Source organism: Rhinopithecus bieti, unplaced genomic scaffold (assembly GCF_001698545.2).
Source record: "Rhinopithecus bieti isolate Rb0 unplaced genomic scaffold, ASM169854v2 scaffold_13617, whole genome shotgun sequence".
Classification (NCBI taxonomy): Eukaryota; Metazoa; Chordata; class Mammalia; order Primates; family Cercopithecidae; genus Rhinopithecus; species Rhinopithecus bieti.
In genome coordinates this window covers 381,560-392,511 of record NW_016807714.1, presented here as the reverse complement: position 1 = coordinate 392,511, position 10,952 = coordinate 381,560, and the positions used below count along the sequence as shown (strand labels likewise).

At 54.9% G+C, this 10,952-nt stretch overlaps 1 protein-coding gene across 2 annotated transcripts in view; it reads right to left on the bottom strand.

The window, feature by feature from the left end:
• Positions 1 to 162, bottom strand: part of ZFP41 (ZFP41 zinc finger protein) — a 17,027-nt gene extending 16,865 nt beyond the window's left edge. For both annotated transcript variants that reach the window (XM_017883411.1, XM_017883412.1), the window contains exon 1: positions 44 to 162. The gene's annotated coding sequence lies outside the window, so the exon portion shown is untranslated. The remainder of the gene's footprint in view (positions 1 to 43) is intronic.
• Positions 163 to 10,952: the final 10,790 nt, after the last annotated feature.

Below are 10,952 nucleotides of genomic sequence, written 5' to 3'. Positions count from 1 at the left end.
CAGCGCGTCCTCAAGCCGACCCAGTCACTTAGGCTGAGCCCACCAGGCTTTCCGGATCCGACCCGCGTGGGCTCCTGGCTCCCGGCCCCCAGCGGGGAGGTCGCGGCCGCGCGCCGGGAGACTTGTCGCTGAGGCCGCTCCCTGCCCACCCCCAGCCCCAGCCTCCGTGGCGTACACCGCGTGCCTCCACAGGAAGTCGCTGCCTCCGCGTTCAGCGCGGAAGGAGAACCTACGCCTCTCCTAGCTGGGCGGGCACCGCCTCCACCACCGCCGCTGCCGCGTGCACGCCCGGGCCAGCGGTCCCCTATCCCGCGGCCTTTGCGGCTCCTCCCGCCGTAGGCAGCACTCCGGGATATGCTCCCAGCCGCTGGCTGCGCTCACTCCACTTCCTGCCCGTCTAGATCGCACTGCGCCGCCAGGCCCGCCAGAGCCCCGCGTGTTAGTTTCCTGCGTACCGCAAACTGGGTGTCCTAAAACGACATCCGCCTGTTATCTCAAGGCTTCTGTGGGCCAGAAGGCCAGGCTTAGCTGGGTTCTCAGCTCAGGTCAGCCGCTGTGTTCTCATCTGGGGGCTGGACTGGGGAAGGATTGCTTTCCACCTCATGCGATTGCTAGCAGAAGTCATGTCCTGGTGCTTGTAGGACCCAGGGCCAGCAGGAGCTGTTCTCAGCTCCCGGGGGTTGCCTACTGGCCCCTGCTGTGTGGCCACCTGCGAGGGTGGGCAGTTCACAGGGTGGTCACTTCCCCAGGGTCTGAGGGAGAGCCCCACCCCCAGATGAAGTCCTGTGGAACAGAACCTAATTGTGGGTGACATGCCACCCCCTCTGCCCAGTTCTACTCAGATTCAAGTCACAGGTGCCACCTGTAGCCAAGGGAACTATGGGCATGGGGCTGGCTCTGGGGGATCTCCTTAGGATATCCGCAGCATTCTGCCCCCTCCACCCACAACCCTTCCCATTTCCACTTTCTATATGATTTTATTATATTTATTATTAATTATCCCACACTCCCACACTCCCATGCAAATCAGCTCTTTGAAGGCAGCCACCTGTGCTTGTTCTGGGTGCCTGGTGTGTGCTGGGCCTCGTGTTGTGTGGACTGAGTGAACGTGGGTGGAGATCTTAGGTGCTGCTCGTGCCGTGGCACCCTAGGAACTGCCTGCCACCACCCAGCCCTCTCTCCAGCTGCCTCCTGGACTTAGCAAGGTGTTGAAAACCAGGCAGTTCTGTTCCCTCCTCGTCCCACCTCCCTCTCCCATCCTGTTGCTTTTACCTCCCAATGTTTTTGTTTTTGAGCAGCGGCAAGATTTATTGTAAAGAGTGAAAGAACCAAAGCTTCCACAGTGTGGAAGGGGAGCTGAGCGGGTTGCCCTACCTGCCAGTGTTTTCAACCAACCCCTCTTGTACAGCCTGCTTCCTCTGTCCCGGCTGGAGCCCCATCTCCTCTCACCAGTACTACTTCTGTGCCCTGCCCTGGGGTCTCCCCGCCTTCATTTGGGCTCCCCTGTCCACCCCTCCTACAGCAGCTGGAGGGGCTGACTTACAGGGCAAACCCGCAGTGGCCCTCCCAGCTTCATGCCTGTCCTTCAGGATGAGGTCTGGGTCCCTTAGCAGCTGCAAAGGGGCCTGCACATACTTGCAGGCTGCCCCTCTCACCACCCTTTCCCCTCCCAGGAGACTCAGCAGCAAATGCTTGCCTTGCCATACACCATCAGCTGCGTGCCTCAGCCCTGGCCTTGAACACCCCTGCTCTGCCTCCGCTGGAAGGACTCTTTCCTGTTTTTTAAGACTCCACCTGTTTAAGCTCCTCTGTGCCAGCCCCAGCCTCACCCCTGCCATCCTCAGGCCAAGGCTGCCTGGGTAGCTGTCCACAAGGTTACATGCTGTACATGACCCTTGGTCAGGGCTTGTCTTTTTCATCTTTGTATTACCAGGGGCCAACACATAGCCCATAGCAGGTGCCTAATCCATATTTATTGAGCGATTGATGACTGATGGGGCTGAGAGAATAAGACTGACAAGAATGGCAGGCTGGGCGCGGTGGCTCATGCCTGTAACCCCTGCACTTCGGGAGGCCAAGGTGGGTGGATTGCTTGAGGTCACAAGTTTGAGACCAGCCTGGCCAACATGGTGAAAACCCGTCTCTACTAAAAATACAAAAATTAGCTGGGTGTGGTGGTGTGTGCCTATAGTTTCAGCTACCTGGGAGGCTGAGGCAGAAAGAATTGCTTAAACCTGGGAGGCAGAGGTTGCAGTGATGCTGAGATCATGCCACCACACTCCAGCTGGGTGACAAAGCGAGACTCCGTCTAAAAAAAAAAAAAAGAGGAAGGAGAAAGGTGTCCTCAAAAGAAACAGTCCCTTGCCTTCTAAATGAGCCTGGTGGCCCCTCCAGTCCCTTTAGGGGCATGGTGGTGGCTGGGCAAGCCCACCAGAGACTCCGTGTGGTGCCAACAGCATTGTATATGATATGTGGGCAGAGGCCATTTCCCTGACCCGGAATCTCCCACTGTCACCAGACCTCCGTCTCCAGCTGCCCTGTAAATATGGAAAGAAGCTCCAAGGGCTGAGGACCACTTTCCTGCAGGCAGAGCTTCCCGCAGAGGCAGCCTCTCTGAGGAGGGACTGGGGCCACAGGCTTTGCCGTGTCTGTGCTCCTCATTTCTTTTGCACATCCCTGTTTTGTGCCCTGTCTGCGTGCTGCAAAGGCTGGAGCTGCCTGGAAGCCCGGGCCTCTTGTTCTGGGTGACGGGCTGCCTCCCACGGCTGCATGGGCACCTCTGGGTCACCATCCTGTGTTCTGATGTGGGAGTCCTATTGCTGGTGGGTGGGGTCCCCAGTCTGCTCTGCAGGGACAGCCACCAGGGAAGAGAACTGAGGACAGGAGACAGGCACTTCAGTCTCTTAGCTTAGAGAGGGACAGACAACTGCTTTCCTCCTGAGTGGCTTACTGTCTGGCTTGTTGGATTGCATGGTGCCCTTTCACTTTTCCCTACTGCCTGTGCAATGGCCCGGGAGCTTTTCTCTTTTCCTTCTCCTCCTCCTCCCCCTCCTCCTCTGCCTCCCCTCCTCCTCGCCTCCCCTCCTCCTCCGCCTCCACCTCCTCCTCCTCCTCTGCCTCCCCCTCCTTCTCCTCCTCTTCCTCCTCCTCCTCCTCTGCCTCCCCCTCCTCTTCCTCTTCCTCCTCCTCCTCTTCCTCCTCCCCCTCCTCCTCTGCCGCCTCCTTCTCTCCCTCCTCCTCCTCCTCCCGTTGTTTTGAACTCATGCTATTTCAACTTTGTCAGAGCACACACCGCACATATGGTTCTTCCCCTCTCGCCTGCACTTCTCTTTCCATGTTGGGTCTGCCATTCAATGTATTACCCTCGTGGGTCTTATGGCTGAGGTTCTCCCAGCAGCTTGTAGTTGGAAGAAGCCCATTTAGGAGGTTCCTCCCGATGGGCCTATAGTTGCAGGACCCCTGAGCTCTGGCAAGTTCAAAACTGCCCTCCTGGCACTGTAATTCCTTGAAGGAAAGCTTGAACGGCTGCGTAGTCCATGGCTTTCTTCCTTCTCTTGAGACTTCTGAAAATGCTGCTTGGTTGTTGCCCTCAGCGTCCCCTCCTGCGCGATGTTCAGTGCCCTCAGCGTCCCCTCCTGCGCGACGTTCAGTGCCCTCAGCGTTCCCTCCTGCATGATGGGGTAGGAACTGGATCTCATGGGATCTTTAGTGAAGACCAAAGGGTGTGAGGATGGAGGATGCCCAGGATGGTGTGGGGCATGGCAGGGCCTAGGGAGCGCCCAGGTCTTTTCTGCCTGTTGGGAGAGCTGCCACCTTGGTTTTCACACCCTTTATGGCACTGATTCCTAAACCTGCTCATAATCAGAATTAGTTTGGAATCCTTTTAAGAAAAAAAAAAAAGGCCGGGCGCTGTGGCTTAAGCCTGTAATCCCAGCACTTTGGGAGGCTGAGACAGGCGGATCACGAGGTCAGGAGATCGAGACCATCCTGGCTAACACGGTGAAACCCCGTCTCTACTAAAAAAACAAAAAACTAGCCGGGCGAGGTGGTAGGCGCCTGTAGTCCCAGCTACTCGGGAGGCTGAGGCAGGAGAATGGTGTGAACCCGGGAGGCGGAGCTTGCAGTGAGCTGAGATCTGGCCACTGCACTCCAGCCTGGGTGACAGAGCGAGACTCCGTCTCAAAAAAGGAAAAAAAAAAAGGGATTTCCAGACATCGTCCAAGAGCTGGTCGAACAGAATGCCTTTGGGGTTAAGCCTGATAACCTCTAATTTTAGAAGCTTCCCAGTGACTCTGATGATCGGGCCAGACCTGGGAAGCAGGCACATGGCCTGGCCTAGAGAGTGGCAGCAGATGGCACAAGCTCCCTGGTGCAGCAGGGCACAGCTCGGGCTGTTCATTTGAAACTCCTAAGAGCTTGGAGAAATGCTGACCAGGTCCCCCCACCTCTAAGAGATTCCACCGCCGCTGGGGTAGGGGCAGAGGGGCCGGCATCTAACATCAGTGTTTTGAAAACTCCCAGATGATTCTTGTGTGCGGCCGGGGTCCGGAACCTCTGTTTTGGAGCACAGGCAAGGCGACTGCATGAACAAATGAACCAGTGAGGCTTCTGGATGCAGAACAAGCAAGAGACACAAAAATGTCAGGCCACTAAGCAGAATCATTCTTCCAAGAAACCTCAGCTCCTTACCTGTGGGCACATTCCTTAATTATATGTCACACCAATTTAATTGGAAGAATTAACACCTGCCCCTCGGGCTTATAATCTGTGACAAGACATTGGTGATAAATCCATTTATTTTCCAATTACATAATCTTTCCCATGTTCACCCACTGACGGACTCACTCGGAGGTAACTGATCCGGTGTGGTACAGGCTGGGCAGTAGAGGAAGCTCCCTTCCAGCGTAAACCCACTCTCTGTGCAGAGAGGCTGTAGTTTGTCCAGCTCATCCAAGCTACATTTAAAAGTCCATTCTCAGGATCATTGCAAGGCTTCTTTTTTTCTTTCTCTTTTTGAGACAGGGTCTTGCTCTGTCGCCTAGGGTGGAGTGTAGTCGCTCCATCTCTGCTCGCTGCAGCTTCGACCTCCCTGGCTCAAGCGATCCTCCTGCCCCAGCCTCCTGAGTCGCTGGGACCACAGGTGTGCACCACCATGCCTGGCTCATTTTTTAGGTTTTTTTTTTTTTTTTTTTTGGTAGAGATGGGGCCTTGCTATGTTGCCCAGGCTGATCTTGAACCCCTGGGCTCAAGCCATTTGCCTGTCTTGGCCTCCCAAAGCAGGGAATCACAGGCGTGAGCCACATACCCGGCCAGGGCTTCTTCCTATGCAGATTCTCTGTATGGATTCTCTGGTGTTGGTAACAGGTTACCTAGACCTGAAGGTTTCCGTGAGTTCATTGCACTCACAGGGCGGATGTTCTCCCCTTGGGATTTCACGGGGTTTCTCTGCAGGATGAATCTCCTTGCGTGGACTGGGGTCTGAGCCCCTCCCAGGGCATTGCCCACCCACCACATCAGGGCTCTTTACAGGGTGAAGTTTATGATGTTAAGTAAGGCAGGGCAGGCAGGAGGAGCAGGCCCCAGGCAGGGCATGAGGGCCCCCGCCGGCCCCGGGCTAGCCCTGGGAAGCAGGCTGGCTTGGAGAGTCCCCACTTCTCACTGCTCATTCAGTTGAGCTCCTAGAAGGGGAGGCTGAGGAGCTGGAGCCGGGTAGGCAGAGTCCTCTCGCCCCACCGCTGGTCCACCTAGAGCTGGGGAGCCAAGGAGGCCTCTATCAAGCTGGGGAAGCCAGAGAGGAGGATGTGAGGGCTCTGGAGCCTGTGGGTCTTGACTAGGAGTGAGGATTCTACTTTAGGGTCATCAGAAGCCAGTTCTGAGGGTCAAATGAAAATGAAAATGGAAAGACACCATTTACAACATCAAAGGCATGAAGTAACTTGGAATCAATCCAACGAAGCGCGTGGAGGATCTTCATGGGGAAAATTACACAGTGTTTTTGGGAGACATTAAACAAGAGCCAAATAAATGGTGATGAAGCCCAAGCTCATGAGCTGCCTGACTTCGTATTTGTAAAATGTCAGCTGTCAATTTCACCTCACAGACGCAATGCGATTCCCATCAAAATCCTAGCAAGACTTTTGTAAACTTGAAAAGCTAGGCCAGGCGTGGTGGCTCACGTCTGTAATCACAATGCTTCAGGAGGCCAAGGCAGGAGGATCACTTGAATCCAGAATTTTGAGAATAGCCTGGGAACACAATGAGATCCTGTCTCTACAAAAAAAAAAAAAAAACAAATTCGCTGGGCATAGTGGCATGTGCTGTAGTCCCAGCTCCTCGGGAGGCTGAGGCAGGAGGATCGCTTGGGCCTGGGAGGCTGAGGCTGCAGTGACCCAGCCCGGAAGACAGAGTGAGACCTTGTCTTTAAAAAAAAAAAAAAAAAAGAAACTTAAAGAAAAAGGAAAGCTAATTCTAGAACTTACATGGAAATACCAATGGTAAGACACAGCTGAGGAACCAACGGAGAACACTGGAAGAAAGTTTTCTCAAGCAGACACAGCCCTTTGGAAGCAGCAGTAACTGGGACAGCATGGTTTCAGCACAGGAGCAGCCCAGCAGCCCAGAGGAAGAGTGGGCTGCACGCCTGGGCAGACACCTGGCGTGCAGCGGTGGGGAAGTGGGGAAGAGCAGGTTTCTCCATTCGAGGTGCTGGAACAAAGGACGCGTGTCCACGCTTCGCTTCACACCAGCAGCCTCCGTCATTCCCGGTTTTGCTTCCTGCAACCCTTAAGCACCGCGGCATGGCCTCAGGGAAGCCTCCTCAGAGACTGAAAGAGGGATGGTGGGTGTGCCATGCTCTCTGCAGCAGAGGGACTGTCCTGACAGGGGGACAGACAGCAAGTGCCACGGCCCATGGCCGTGTTCTCATGCATACAGACATGGCCGTGGAGCATCTGTCTGTGAGGACACAGTCAGGAATGTATTTTGGGAGCCTGTTTCTTTACAGCCTTCTGTTTCCCGTCTCTCTGTCATGTGGCAGCAGCCAGGACCTGGGACACAGAGGCAATTTTTCTTACAGAGCTGTAATGAACAGCGAATGGAAGTGGTCAGTGAAAATGAAATGGTTCTATTTTAAAACCTGAGGCAAAACTCTTGGCCACTCCTCCTATCCAGAGATAGAACCTCACTCGCCTCTTTGAGTATGGCCTGGGCTGAGTGACTCACTTCCACAGACGGAATAAAGTGAGGTCCCGACAGAGTGACTTCAGACACAGATCCCGAGGGGCTCCATGGCGTCTGACTGCACTCACCCTCTGGTCACTTGCTCTGGGAGAAGCTGGCTGCCATGTTGTGAGGAAACCCAGAGCCTATGGAGACACTCATGTCATGAGAAACAGCTGCCTGGGGAGCCAGCCCCAGGTGACACAGCTCCAGCTGACAGCACGGCTGCAACCCCACGAGGGACCCTGAGCCCGAGGGACCTGCTGAGCTGCTCCTGTGAGCCGGACCCACAGAAGCTTGAGAGAAGCGTTTGCTGTTCCAACCAGTACATGTTGGGGGAATGGGTTATGTAGCAACAGATAACAAGTGCAAGCTCTGTGGCTGTTTTGCAGTCACACTGGCTTTGGTGAATTGGCCATTTGCATAACTGCCAGGACTATGTTAGTCCTGCACCACGTGCCTCATAGGCAGGTGCTTTGTGTGTAATCCTCCCAGCTCAACGTGGTAGGAACCATGGACATCATCATTTTATAGATGAAGAACCATGGCTCAGAGAGGGCAGGGGACCAGGCTGATTTGCACAGCAAGTAAGCTGTGGAGCCAGCACTTGACATCAGCCCACCTGGCCCTGGAGACCAGTGCTGTTTCATGATTCTCCAAGACAGAGACCGTCCTGTGTATGGTGCATGGCCAAGGCCTTATCCACACCTGTTCTGTGCAGCTGGCAGAGGTTGGAAGGCCACGGTGCATGACAAAGCACAGGTCGTCCCACCATGTTAGAGAGCTGTGGGTAGGGATGAGTGTGTGGACCCAGGAGCCAGGCTGCCTGTGCTCAGATCCCAGTACTGCCTCAGAATTGCCGTCTGGTCCTGGGCAAGGCACTTAGCCTTCCCGTGCCTCAGTTTCCTCATCTGTAGGATGGGAGTGATGAAGGTCACAGTCATCTCCTCCCAGGGCTATGAAGAGGTCTGTTCTAAGATTATTTTTGTCATAGCTATTAAGCTCCTTGGAATCCTCAGCAGGGGTGAGCTGTGGTCTTAAGCCAACCGAGCTGCATGGCCCTGGGTCCAGGGAGCCAGCGGGGAAGATACAAGAGTCCTGTGTCTGTGGGGAAAGCAGACACCTGGCCTCATAGTGCTGAGGCCGCCCACATCACAGTCCAGGGGAGACGGGATCCTGGGTAGAAGAGATCTGGGCCCAGGAAGAGATAGGCGCGCACCACGGTCCCTGGGGGAGGGTGATATGAGTCCACCAGAGATATAAGCAGTGGGGTGCATTGCTGTGGAGTGTGGGCAATGGGCAGGGGGTGGCTGGACCAGGGCCCCCAGCACCTGAGGGAGATCTCTGTGATCCTGGGGTTTGTGGCCTTGGGACTGATTTACAGGACAACCCAGCACATGGTTAAGACAGAGCTGCTGTGACCCCGGTGGTCGTGCAGCACTGGCTGGGGGCCCCTCGGGAGTGTATGACAGTGGACCTCATGGATGCCTGACCTTCACTGCACACTCGTGTGCACCCAGAGCCCTCAGTTGTAACTGCTGTCATGGCACAGAGGGAGAACTGGAGCAACGTGCCCGCCTAAAGTGCACGCCAGGAACGTGGCAGATGGAAGCCCAGTCTGTCTGGCCTCATGGCCCCAGGGTGCGAGGGCAGAGCGTGAAGGTGGGTGGCCACTGGGAGGAGAACCCAGCAGCCGGCGCATGAGATCCGCACTGGCTGGGGTCAGTCTCGGCCTTTCGTCCGTCCTCCTTGTGTCCAGAGCTGGCCCTCCCACGGTGGTACCAGGCATACCGTATCCGCTGGGTGCTCATGAAGCTGATGGCCTGGGCGCCTCTAGGGAAACACAGGAGAGGGTACCCAGGTTTTCCCACGCCGGTTGAAACCAGTCAGTTTTCTGTTTTCTGCAGGGTTTGACCAAGGGCTGTGCCAAAACACAATAAAACCAAACCAAACCCAAACTATGGCAACGTGGCTGGGCACCGTGGTTCATGCCTGTGATGCCAGCACTTTAGGAGGCCGAGGCGGGAGGATCACTTGCGCTCAGCAGTTTGAGACCATTCTGGGCAACACAGCGAGACTCTGTCTCTACAAAAAACACCAAAAAAGTAGCCAGGTGTGGTGGTGCGTGCCTGTGGTCCTAGCTACTTGGGAGGCTGAGGTGGAAGGATGGCTTGAGCCTGAGAGGTCGAGGCGGCAGTGAGTCGAGATCACACCACTGCACTCCCACCTGGGTGGGAAGGTGAGTCCCTGTCTCTGAAAAAAAGAAAAAAAAAAAAAGGAAAACAGCGCACAACCAGCTTTGTTCGCACAGAGCTCAATCACCTTCACTTTTCTTCCAAGCCGACTCAGCCTTGAGCTCTCAGTCCCTCGCATTCTGCCCACCCCTGGGTCTCCTGGGCCTAAATCCTGACATGTGAGCAGGGGCCTCCTTCCTTTTTTTTTTTTTTGAGATAGAGGCTCGCTCTGTCGCCCAGGCGGGAGTGCAGTGGTGTGATCTCAGCTCACTGCAGCCTCTGCCTCCCAGGTTCAAGCAATCGTCCTGCCTCAGCCTCCCAAGTAGCTGGGATTACAGGTGCCCACCACCATGCCTGGCTAATTTTTTTTTGTTGTTGTATTTTTAGTAGAGATGGGGTTTCACCACGTTGGCCAGGCTGGTCTCGAACTCCTGACCTCAGGTGATCCGCTGGCCTTGGCTTCCCAAAGTGCTGGGATTACAGGCGTGAGCCACTGCACCCGGCCCAAGACTATCATTTTGCATAACTGTGGTGCAATATTACACCCTCCTCCGTGGGGAGGTGCATCTGGGAGCCTCTGTGGCCACTCATCGGTTCTCTCTGTTTCCAGAATTGCCACTTCAGAGAGCTGTGCGGAGGAAGTCGTCCTGGGGGTGACCTGTTGAGAGGCCACTTTCACTCCGGAGAGTCTCTGTAGCTCCCCCTGGTGGCTGTACCGTTCAGCGGCGCCTCCTTCCTGTGGCTGGGCTGTCTGCCCTGGTGCCCATGGACCCAGCTGAACCCTTTGCCATTGAAGGACATCTGGGCTGCTTCCCAGGTTTTGGCTAAAACAAGTAAAGCTGCTATGAGCACTCATGAGCAGGTTTTTGTATGAACGTGACTTTCATTTCTCTGGGGCGCATCATGGGGTCGTGGGAGCTGGACGTCTAGTTTGATAAGAAACCACCCAGCTGTCTTCCAGGGCGGCTGCTCCATCGTCCACTCCCAGCAGCAGCATGTAGGTGGCCCAGCTTCTCTGCCTCGCCATCAGCATGTGGGGTGGCCATGGTTAATTAATTAATTTATTTGATTTATTTTTATTTTTTCAGACGGAGTCTCGCTCTGTTGCTCAGGCTGGAGTGCAAGGGTGGGATCTTGGCTTACTGCAGCCTCTACCTTCTGGGTTCAGGTGATTCTCCTGCTTCAGCCTCCTGAGTAGCTGGGATTACAGGCACGCACCACCACACCTGGCTGATTTTTGTATTTTTAGTGGAAACGGGGTTTCACCATGCTAGCCAGGCTGGTCTCGAACTCCTGACCTCAAGTGATCCTCCTGCTTTGGCCTCCCAAAGTGCTGGCATTACAGGCGTGAGCCACCACAGCCGGCAATGGTTTATTTTTTATTTTAGCCATTCTAATAGGTATATAATGAGATCTCACTGGGAATTTTTTGTTTGTTTGTTTGTTTAGAAACAGGGTTGCTTCATGAAAAAAAAATTTCAGTAAAAGAGGATACTTCTA